The 12,089-nt window shown below is 37.8% G+C and overlaps 1 non-coding gene and 1 pseudogene across 1 annotated transcript; one reads left to right on the forward strand and one right to left on the reverse strand.

Moving 5' to 3' along the window:
- Positions 1 to 712, forward strand: part of LOC116094856 — a 1,231-nt pseudogene extending 519 nt beyond the window's left edge.
- A 610-nt stretch (positions 713 to 1,322) lies between these two features.
- Positions 1,323 to 1,444, reverse strand: LOC116095153. Its single transcript, XR_004120477.1, has one exon. It is a non-coding gene; the product is annotated as a small nucleolar RNA SNORA40 (small nucleolar RNA).
- Positions 1,445 to 12,089: the final 10,645 nt, after the last annotated feature.

Consider the following 12,089-nt stretch of genomic DNA (forward strand, 5'->3'; position numbering starts at 1 on the left):
TGTGAACAGCCAGCAGTCTTTGCCTATATACTCACACCTGAGTTTCCAGCCACTTCAGCTTCTCTCCTGGTCATGATCATTCTCTGGGTGGCACTTGCTTTAGCAGTGGTGGTCCGGGGAGCTTTGGGGTTTGGAGATATAATAATGTTGAGATTTCTCCTCTCCAGTAAAGTGATTGCCTTATAGATTGTCTCTGAGTCACCTTCTTGAGCTCTAGCTATAAAAGAACAGACAGGTGGCCATTAACTCTCTCTCCTGCAGCTTAAAGATCTCCCGTATAAGATGTAGATTATTGCTTTTCCGGTCTGGCAGCTGAGGAAACTGTAAAAGCTATGCTGGGGAGGTTATGTGGCGTTTGATTCACCTTCACCTGAGCTGGGCACCCGATGACCATGGGTTTCCGCCCGGAGAGCAGTTAGATATGAACGGACAGATGGATTATTTAGTCACGGAGGAAGAGATCAACCTGATGAAAGGACCCTCAGGTAAAGGGCCAAGACCTGAAAAACCTGCTGCACCAAGATGCTGTAGACCTCTTTCGTAATGCGGGATATGCTGTGTCCCTGAGAGTATAGCAGTGCAGAATGGACCTATAGTACATCGAGGCGAAGGAAAGCCAAGTGGAGTTCCTGTAGCTATGGTGCTGCAACCAGTGTTTGCCCTCACCATGGTAGCAGTTTGGGACTTGGTGAGATACCGAAAGCAGCTTTGAAATGCTTGCTGTACTCCAGTGTGCCCAATGAACTATACCTCTCTCACTCACAGTCTCTTGACATCCTCCCATTTTCTTTCTTCTCCACATAGCCAACGCATGATTTGAAGTGACTGCTTAACACCCTGCTATTCAAAATCTCTAAGACTTCAGATTCTAATAGAAGACTACAGGGATTATTTGAAGAAAAGCTGTGGGCAGTGGGGAAAGCCTTGCTTAGAATAAAAGAGAACTTACATAATTTACTAGGACGGCCAATAAAAATTCAGCTATCATCCAAAGAGGAAAAGCTCAATCTTCCTGTCTTCATGGATGACACCTTTTTCTTAGCTGGCGTGCTTTGAAGGCTAGCTGTGCTATTTGTGGCCTTTAATTTGTAACTGTATACCTGCCTATATTGGACATAGGGGAATGAAGTTTTTTCTTCCTTTCTTTTTTTTTTTTTTTTTTTTTTTTTTTTTTTTTTAACTTAAAAAAGAAAATACATATATACAGTAATACACATGAACACACACAGTAACATAAAATTGATGCCTTAAGGAGAATTAAAGAGGTAAGAAAGCTACTGGTTCTTGGGCTTCTAATGGACAATTTTTGGGGACTAGGGGGTCACGTTCCTTCCTATGTAATCAAGACTCATATTGCAAAAAGAGTTCTGGATTGTAAAGAGAACTTACTTTTTTTCCACTTGTCTGTAAGTCTGTCCATAAGTTAAAAACATACACTAATGTACTAAGGAATGATCGTAACTGAAGCACTTCAAGAACTATTAGTGGAACATGTGTAAGGAGATGGGGAAGTTAGCTTTAAAAGAGAATGCTCAGTCCGTGGCATTAGGAAAATAATGGCGGAAGCGATCTGTTAAAAATTGTAGAACAAGTAGAGTTACTCAGTAGCTACAGTGGTGTGGGAAATTGTAGTAAGGCAGCGCTACTCAAGTCAATTTGTTCAAAAGAGTTTGGTGTGTAAAGATGAGTCCTGCCAGTCTCTGAACTACCTTAGTTGCTATTCCACAGTACTGTTATGGCATAGGGATGGGAGGCAGGCGGGCCAAATAAACCATCAAGACAACTGAAAAAAGGTTGTGCCTCAAGGTGGCTCTTGAACCCTCAAAGCTGCTCAACAATTTTCAGTTTCTAATATGGGGCAAAAAGACTATGGAAAGGAAATGCCTTCCTGGCAGGATGGACCTAAAATCAGCCTGCTTCTGAATGAGGTAAGATGAGAAGGACTGAATTGGTGTGGGTTTTCTTTTTGTGTATTTTCCCCCAAAGCTATAAACACTAGTTTTGGTTTTAATAAGATTAATGGACCATTTTTAAAGAAAAGGGGAAGGAATACGTTTTGTTTGTTTGTAGAGGGTACAAGGAAATTTGGTGACCATTTCTGAGGAAGGCCTGAGTACATGATGTAGATGAATAGATGCCAGAGAATAGCAGGGATATTGGCGAGGTGGGAGCTGTCCTGTTCACGTAGCATCTAAGTTGGTTTTAGAGTACTGAGGATAGTTGAACCAAGCCAATTTTTTTTTTTTACTTTAACAAAATAATTTCCACCTTTTCAATAAACTAGCCAGACAATTATTTTGGCATAAGACTACTATTTGACATAAGAGTTTTCCTGACAATCTACCAGTCACTTAACAGATATAGATTGCACGTTAGTTTTGTCAAGACACCTTTATAAAAAAGGGAAATGTTCATACTTCATCCAAAAGGGCATTGTGGTTACAGATAGGAATAAAACCCTTAAAGTGGAATTAGTTATCGGAGTGTAAGTTGTATATATTATAGACAGCAAGAAAAAAAATAGCTCCTCAAGATCAGGGCCCTCAAGATTTCATAGAGGGGGGAATCATTAGGTGCCAATCATCTAGTAAGAGCATGCATAAATAGGGGAAAAGTTAAGAGCTTTATTAGGTTGAGTCATAAAAGCAACCAGTAAGAAAACTATTGCCCTGCAAAACAAAGTACAATGCAGCAACATAGAAGATAAACAGATAACCAGCAAGTATTGTAAGAAATTTGAAAAGGAAAGCCATCATGTAGTGGCATCTGGGGAGAATGGAAAGGAAAATCTTGAACAGTCCAGTGAGACTTTGCCCCTGGGTAAACTCTTCATACTGGGAGACATTTGCTTTAAACCATCTTCACATAACTAAGTCACTAGTACTCTTTGAAACTGACTTAGGAGTCATTGTAAGTTCCACAGAAAGCAAGACGTATTCCAGACCTTGTCTTGACCAGCAGCACTCTGGGGGCCCAGGGTCTGGTCCCCTCCATGTATCTGGTGGCATGGGTAACAGCTCTGCCATGGGCCTGCTTACCTCTAGTATTCACCTCAGGGCTTGGAAATTTATTATGAAAGACCTTCAGGCATACAAAGTAAAACAAACGGCAAGGAGGAAAAAAACACTGTTGTGCGTTGTGTGTTGTATTGTTGATGTAAATCAAAAAAAAAATATCATTGGTAGAAGTTTTACTTTGGTTGATAAGGATTCTGGTAGCATTTGGGTCTCCTTAGGAAAGAAACAACACTTGACAAAAACATTTAAGCTTTAGGCAAATACTTTCATATTTCACTCTTAGTTGTGTGAACACTAGATGACGTGTTGAGAATCTATACAGATTATGCAAATTTTATGTTCCTTATACAATGACTCAATTATTCCTACCACCTTGAAAATTATATATGATGCACCTACCATATAAATTATAATGTTTAATGGTTTGAAAATTGATTATAGGTATTTTTAAGTCCCCATAAAGTATTTCTTATATTTGTCATTGTGAATTATATGTAATTCTAATAGATACCATTTGCTTCAAAAAAAAAAGATGTAGATGACTTGCTAGGTTCTTTCTCTGGTACCTTTGTTATCTCTTCAGTTTACAGTTCCACAGTAAGGGAAGGATTCTCTCTGTTTCCTACCACTTTATTCATGACCAGGGGTTTGGTTCACTCATTACCCTTACAGTTAATGCACATGGCCTCTCTTGGTCTTTCTGAATTGTTTGGATTTCTAATTTTATTTTTAATAAACCCTCACTTGCCTTGCCAAACTTTTCAAGTCTCCTTGCAGTCATATATCTGATCCCCCCATCATGGAGAAATTCATCAGGGGGAGCAGGACTCTTTTTGTCTCAACTCTGCCTTCTGGGAGCCTCCTGGAGCTGCAGTTGAGGTTGTTTCTTTCAGCATCTACTGCAGCCCAGGCCTCCGAATGATAGATTGTAGCACTCCTAATTCTTTGTCTATAAATAGTTCTGATTCATTTGTGCCCCCTTTTCTTTTATTAATCATGTTCTATTACTCCCAGAGTGACCTGATAATGATTATGTAGTCCAGCTTCACCCTCCCATTTAATGAGATTATAGAACTAGTCAACAAACGTGGATCTAAAGCTCACTTTTTTTCATTATGTCTTATGTGAAGTTAACAGTTCTTTTCTCCATTTTTTCTCCTATATACTTTAACATCATTTATACTTTAAAAACATGTGGCTGCATTGTACATATGAAAATACAGTTGATCAAAGATTTTTGAAATATTTACTAGACCTAAAAATATTCTTTACCCACTGTTTTCTTGTCATTATATGATAGCTGCTTTTATTAAACATTCTCTTCTATGTAAGTGTAGCTTTTACTCTCTAGACTGTTTCTCTGGCTCAAAATATAACTTGTATCCTGACTTCTGAAGGGACCCGAAATGAGATCTGTGATGTGAGGAAGTAGTCCCCAGCTCAAACATTTATATTAGATTTACCACAGGTTTACAAATAAGACTACTCAGTTAAAACCAAAAATAAAACTTTATTGCTGATAACTTACATTAGAGAACTTAAACATTTAAACATTTAAACTTGAGGACAGCCCAGTGGGCAAAAGTCTGATAACCTGAGTTATATGTCAGAGTAGAAGGAAAGAGCTGAGTACCCTGTCCTCTATGTATGTGCAATTGCCTGTGTCCACACAAAATGTTCTTACAGAGATATACAAAAAGGAATAATGTAACTGAAATAAATAAAAGTGAACGTAAATGTCAACATTTGAAGCATGAAGTGTTGGCACAATGGGTAATGTTCACTTGGATTACTTCAGATTATACCTTAAGCATTGGGTTATGTTGATGTATATGGAAGCTATTTGCTAAACTAAATAGCATTTCAAGCTCTCCTTTCTGTGAAAGCGCTCTCCATTGTGTCTGATAGCCATCCTTTAGCTGTCAGCCACACTATTCTAAATCGTTTCCTCTTTGAAGAGAAGCTGGCAATAAGAATCTCAGGTTTCTGGAAATTTAAATATCACTGTAAGTTATTTTGCTTCTAAATTGTGTTTCTTTTTATATTCAAAGAAAACATGAATTCTGTTCCTAGTATTTCATAAGTGATAACTTGTTTCTTAAAAATGAGAACATGAAATTATGAACACTGTGGTGTCGTAGACAATCACATCCATTTACCAGAACAGCTCCCAGTGGAAGCATCTACAAAACCCTATCAGACTTCCAGCACAGGCAGTAAGAAGGAACAGACAGATGTTACAAGACAGAGATCAGAGAATTCGCTACGAGACCATGCTCTTAGTAACACCAGGTGCTCAGAATGTTTCCCCAAGCTAACTGTCCAAATATAAGCTGAGTGAAGAAAACAATAGGCATGCTAAAGCGAACAGCTGAAAGACTATGAGGCACTAACCTTACACAGATAACCACAGGAAACCAAGGATTGAGGAGAGCAGGATAAATATTTTCCCCCAAGGAAGAACACACCATTTCGTTATCCACTCTTAAATGGTAAACCCTGACACACACAGAATGAGCAGGTTGAACTTATATAATAAGTTATGTATATGCATATATGAATATGAAAACAGCCAATGAAAAATGTTTATGAAATGAAAGCAAGTGAGGGGGAGTATATAGGTCTGGAAGAAGGAAATGGAAGGAAGAAATGAGGTAATTCTATTCTTATTTTCATAAGCAATATTTAAATAGAAAAAGAACAGCTGTTATAAGTAATTAATAACAGAAAGTGACTATTTTAAAGTTTGCTTATTTAATTAAAAGTACTAATTTTATTTCAACATCCACTATATACTTTAATTTACTTCAGCATAGTTTTAGAGAACATATATATATATATAACCATATTTTTCATTAATTATTAATTATTTAAAGACATTAATTGCTGAGCAGGCTCTCTGCCGGCAGAACCAGGTGAGAGAGAGAGAACCTGGTCCAGCCAAGCCTCTCCAGGCTGAGCAAGATGGTGAGTGTAGCAGCTCGGATCTCCTGCCTCCAGAGAATAGCCACCCCTAGCAGGGAGTCTGGCAAAGCAGGAACTCATTTTAATGTATCAATCTTCTTTTTATAAAGGGTTGAGAGAGGAGGTGGAATTTTATGCTGAGGTGAGATGACATAGGGGGAGGGGAAAGTTGACAAAGGGTATGGGGTGACTGGCTGAGCCAATAAAGTTACTCTACATCAACAGGAGTTAGGCAAAGGCAGGCTTAAGCAGGTTGTGCTGAGTCACTCCAGTACGGAAGTGACTGAGACAGTTTACAAAACTCCAGCCAGGCTCGAGTTTGTCCTCAAGGCCCAAACCAGGGCCAAATAAGGCCCAATAATTAGTGCCAAAATCATTATGAAATTTATATGGCAGAACAGAAATAATTTATAAGTTTGATCTCTTTTTAATGCCCTCAAAGTATACTGAACTCACTTATGTATAAAAACTACATTTACTTGTTTTTACTCTGGGAATTTTAAATGTGTCACTGTCTAATTATTTTCAAATTAATTTGTATTTTATTGTGGGAACTATAGAAAAAGTACTTGATTGTGATGAAAAAAGATGGTTAGCAATTATTTCAATCTTCTTGTATTTGTTGAGGCCTGATTTGTGACCAATTATATGGTCAGTTTTGGAGAAGGTACCATGAGGTGCTGAGAAAATCAGGTATATCCTTTGTTTTAGGATAAAAAGTTCTATAGATATCTGTTAAATCTATCTGTTTTATAATGAAAGACCCCCAGAACTGGGGAGATCCTTACTCAAGTCTCTAGATGATGCGACCACTCAATAACTCACGAGAGACCGAACTTGCTTCAATCACATGAGGTTTATTTGGCATAGGCTGGTACCAGGGTCAATCTCGTGACCATGCTGGCCAGTGAGGGTTATTTAAAGGGAAAAACCACAAACTGGGAGTGGGGAGAGGGTTACCAAGGAAACATAACATAAAAATAGTGGAAAATCTCAGAGGGACCCAACCCAAGGTATTCAGTTAGGGAGGGGAACATATTCATTCTTAGAATGTAATCTTCATCTACCGGTTGACGGGGTAGAGAGCCTCATAAACCAGTAGACCTTCATTCCTAGTTCTGCCCTCATTGTGGATCAGTCAAGAGGGGCAGGTTTCAGGAACCAGAGCCCTGAGGCTCTGAGTTAGCCAAGTTCCTGGAACTGGCTACTCCACCTTTTTGGCTTGCTACAGAGGTTTTCCATGCCCCCTCTTAGGTAAAGGTTATACATTATACATACATTTCTATTAAGTGCCCTCATTTTAAATTCTAAGATTCTCCAGCCTTTCAATAACTTCTGTTAATCTCATTGTGTCTTTGTTTCTGTTACCATGATCTGTCCATTGTAGAGAGTAGAGTGTTAAAATCTCCCACAATTATTGTATATGATGTTATGTGTGTTTTGAGCTTTAGTAAAGTTTCTTTTATGAATGTAGATGCCCTTGCATTTGGAGCATAGAGGTTCAGAATTGAGAGTTCATCTTGGCAGATCATATCTTTGATGAATATGAAGTATCCCCAAAACCTAGGATAATGAAAACTATTCTCAACAATAAAAGAACCTCTGGTAGAATCACCATCCTTGAACTTAAGTTGTACTACAGAGTAATTGTGATGAAAACTGCCTGGTATTGGTACAGTGACAGGCAGGTAGGTCAATGGAATAGAATTGAAGACACAGAAATTATCCCATACTCTTATGGTCACTTGAACTTTGATAAAGGAGTTACAACAATCCAGTGGAAAAAAGACAGCATTTTCAACAAATGGTGCTGACTCAACTGGTGGTTTTCATATAGAAGAATGCAAATCGATCCATTCCTATCTCCTTGTACAAAGCTCAGATCCTAGTGGATCAATGTCCTCCACATAAAACCAGATACACTCAGACTAATAGAAAAGAAAGTGGGGAAGAGCCTCGAGCACATGGGCACAGGGAAAAATTTCCTGAACAGAACACCAATAGCTTATGCTCTAAGATCAAAAATTGACAAATGGGACCTCATAAAATTGCAAAGCTTCTGTAAGGGAAAAAGACCCTGTCAATAGGACAAAATGGCAACCAACAAATTGGGAAAAGATCTTTACCAATCCTATATCTGGTAGAGGGATAATATCCAATATGTACAAAGAACTCAAGAAGTTAGACTCCAGAGAACCAAATAACCCTATTAAAAATGGGGTACAGAGCTAAACAAAGAATTCTCATCTGAGGAATACTGGATGGCTAAGAAGCACCTAAAGAAATGTTCAACATCCTTAGTCATCAGGGAAATGCAAATCAAAATGACCCTGAGATTCCACCTCACACCATCCAGAATGACTAGGATAAAAAACTCAGGTAACAGCAGATGCTGGATAATTTGTGGAGAAAGAGGAACACTCCTTCATTGCTAGTGGGATTGCAAGCAGGTACAACCACTCTGGAAATCAGCTTGGCGGTTCCTCCAGAAATTGGACATATTACTACCTAAGAACCCAGCTATACCACTCATGGGCATATACCCAGATGATGCTCCAACATGTAATAAGGACACATGCTCTTCTATGTTCATAGCAGCCTTGTTTAAAATAGCCAGAACCCAGATGTCCCTCAACAGAGGAATGGACACAGATAATGTTACATTTACACAGTGGAGTACTACTCAGCTATTAAAAACAATGAATTTATGAAATTCTTAGGGAAATGGATGGATCTGGATAATATCATCCTGAGTGAGTAAGCCAATCACAAAAAGAAAAAAAAAAAACACATGGTATGCATTCTCTGATAAGTGGATATTAGCCCAGAAGATCAGAATACACAAAGTATAATCTACATACCAAAAGAAACTCAAGAAGAAGGAAGTTCAAATTGTGGATACTTTGTTTCTTCTTAAAAGGGGGAATAAAATACTCATGGAAAGAGTTGCAGAGACAAACTATGGAGCAGAGACTGACAGAAGGACAATCCAGAGACTGCTCCACCTGGGAATCCTTCCCATATTCAATCATCAAATCCAGACACTATTGTGGATGCCAGCAAGTGCTGGATGACAGGAGCCTGATATAGCTGTCTCCTGAGAGGCTCTGAGAGTACCTGATTAATATAGAAGTAGAGGCTCATAGCCATCCACTGGACTGAGTACAGGGTCTCCAATGAAGGAGCTAGAGAAAGGACCAAAGGAGCTAAAGGGTTTGCAGCCCCTTAGGACGAACAACAATATGAACTAACTAGTATCCTTAGAGCTCCCAGAGACTAAACAACCAACCAAAGAGTACACATGGTGGCATATGTAGCCACGTCTGTCTTCAATGGGAGAAGAGGTCCATGGTCCTGTGAAGGTTCTATGCCCCAGTGTAAGGGAAGGCTAGGCCCAGGAAGTAGGAGAGGGTGGGTTGGTGAGCAAGGTGAGGGGAGAGGGAACAAGCTTCTTTTTGTTTGCTTGATTTTGTTTTTGTTTTTTATTTTAATTTATTTTTTCTTTTTTTTCCCAGAGGGGAAACTCAGAAAGGAGATATCATATGACATGTAAATAAAGGAAATATCTAATAAAAAAAAGAAAAAAGATGAATGGCAATATACTTTCTCTGCTTTACTCTTTTGTTTTTAAAAGAAAAAGTGACTTTCTAGAGCATAATGTGAACACTGAATTAAACTATAAAATTATACTATTTACAAAAGTAAGTGGCTAGGAAAACTCACAAAACTGCACCAGGAATTTGCAGGTAGCAAATCCCAAGGAAATAGAACAATTATGAGAGGGTTCAGTGAGTGTTCATAATACTGCCTCTTTGTTCACCAAATGGTCATTAAACACATTTATAATGTCCACTGTGCTAGGCAATAAGATTCCAATTTAAGCACAGGAATTATAAGATCTTATCTCCACAGGGACAAAAGGTCTAATGAAGCATTGGCTTAAGAAAAAGATAGGCAGATTCTTTTGTGAAAGAAAAAAATGGTTAGAATGCCACAGTTCTTTGGATGAGCCCCATCTTTACTGTGAAAGTTTAGATATGTATTAGTGTCAATTTTACCAAATACTGTTAATTTATAAAGATGAAGGATCCTAAAACTTATATCATGGACACATTTGAAACCTAGTCATGAACTCTGCATTTTATTTATGTAAATATACATAAATACACAAGACTTTGCTGGGTTTTGTGTGTGCTTCTGTGTCCATATCATGTTTCCTTCATTAATATATACTTACGGTATATTTTGAGGCCATACAATGTAGTGACTGCCTTCAGTTTTTCTCTGTGACTTCTTTTCTTGGTCCTTTAGTATCATATGAATTACTGACCTGATAGTTTTCTTAGTCTTCAAAGAATATCATCTTTAATGGAAATTTCATTGAATGTGTAAGTTGTTTTGAGTGTTATGGATATTTGAACAATGTTAATTCTTTTGATCTAATTCACATACTCTATGTGTCTCACAAGAAATAACCAGCCTACATATTCTATGGGTTTTATTTATAAAACAAGTTAGATAATGTTACTTATGTTTTTGGCACAATGATTGTTTTTGGTTTTATGCCTAAGTATTCAGTGAGATGTTGCTATATCTAACTCTGGCTTGGTGCCTAACCCCGAATGAACACTGAAGAAGTTCATAGAGTAAAAAATATTGCTCATATGAGTGTTGTTTTGCAGCACATGTAAGTAAGCAGAGAGGAAGGTGGATAAAAGAAGAAATGATCAGGTAACTTACAAAATAGAGTCCTGCAGAAGGAATGAATGCAGTGATCCTGGTCACTTGTGAGTGTCGTGTATCATATCAGCTGGTACTTTACAAAAAAAAAAAAATGCTGTCTCTCAAGCGCCCTTTATTTATTTCTAAACATGAGGCTTCTATCATTTGACAATAATTCTATAAATTAACATTTCACAATGATATTAAATGTAGGGCCGGGGCCCATTTCGATTTGAAGAGCAAACTCAGTATCTCTTCAAAAGGTACAGAAAATGTCGTCATTTAAGATGAGAACACCTTGGAGAAAAATTGGCAGATAGAATCCAGCCTACAAGTGTTCACTTAACCTTGGACGACCAGTTCGGTACTAAAGGCACTCCTATTCTCTCACAACTCAAAAAACGGGACAGAGGCAATTTGCAAACCAAAATGGTCAAAGCAAGTTCAACAGTTTACACTCACTGGAGCAGAAGTGACTTATTCAAGTGGCACTAAGGTGCATTTGTGTTGAGTTAACAATGTGGAAATTGTCGTACTTGACACAGAAATGAAGAAGATTAAAGTCTTGTCTCTCAGGACACAGGCAGTGGCAAAGTCCACATTATTTTCCCAAAGAAGCCTTCCTGAGTGAAGGCGGTACTTCAGAGGGAAAGTAGCAACCCATGCTTTAAGAGGGGATGTGTGTTGTATAGAATCAGTGATAGAAACAGAACCAGAAACAAAATGTATTTAAGATGTAATTTACATGCAATAAATTTGAAATGTTTTAAATTGATGCCCAGAGTATAGACATGTGTGCACACCCGTTAGAACATTTTCCTATACAGGACTTAACACTGTTTTTCTCACCGTAAAATCTCTTTTCCTTAACAATATGGAGATTTTTTAGGAGTAGCTTCCATATTGTTTTTCATTCTAGTCTGATTTCTTTTTGTCATTTAACTGGCTTCAAATCACTCTGGCATCTTATTATTGTTTTGATTCACGACACATTTGCACGATAGGCTTATTCTTTGCTTTAGTCAATGTATTGCTCATACTAGTGGTGTAAAATGTATACTTTTCCATTGAACAACCGGTTTTCACTATATTTAAGTAAAAAACTAGTAATTAAACACACGTCATTATCTTCCGTTGTGTGATCAGGTAACAACTACAGGCAAGAGTTCATTATGCCTTGTATGGGATCCTAGGCAATGGTGGTCAATGTACAGTAAGCACCTGTGTTTGGTGAGGATGCATGCATTCTTGCTATTTTGTTTCCAGAGGATTTTATGAAATTGCTTCATTTGCCTCTTTTTTCTTTTTTTTTTATTAACTTTTGTTTTTATTTTAGATATTTTCTTTATTTACATGCGAATTTCTCCATTCCCAGTTTCCCCTCCA

This window comes from Mastomys coucha, unplaced genomic scaffold (genome assembly GCF_008632895.1).
Source record: "Mastomys coucha isolate ucsf_1 unplaced genomic scaffold, UCSF_Mcou_1 pScaffold17, whole genome shotgun sequence".
Taxonomy (NCBI): Eukaryota; Metazoa; Chordata; class Mammalia; order Rodentia; family Muridae; genus Mastomys; species Mastomys coucha.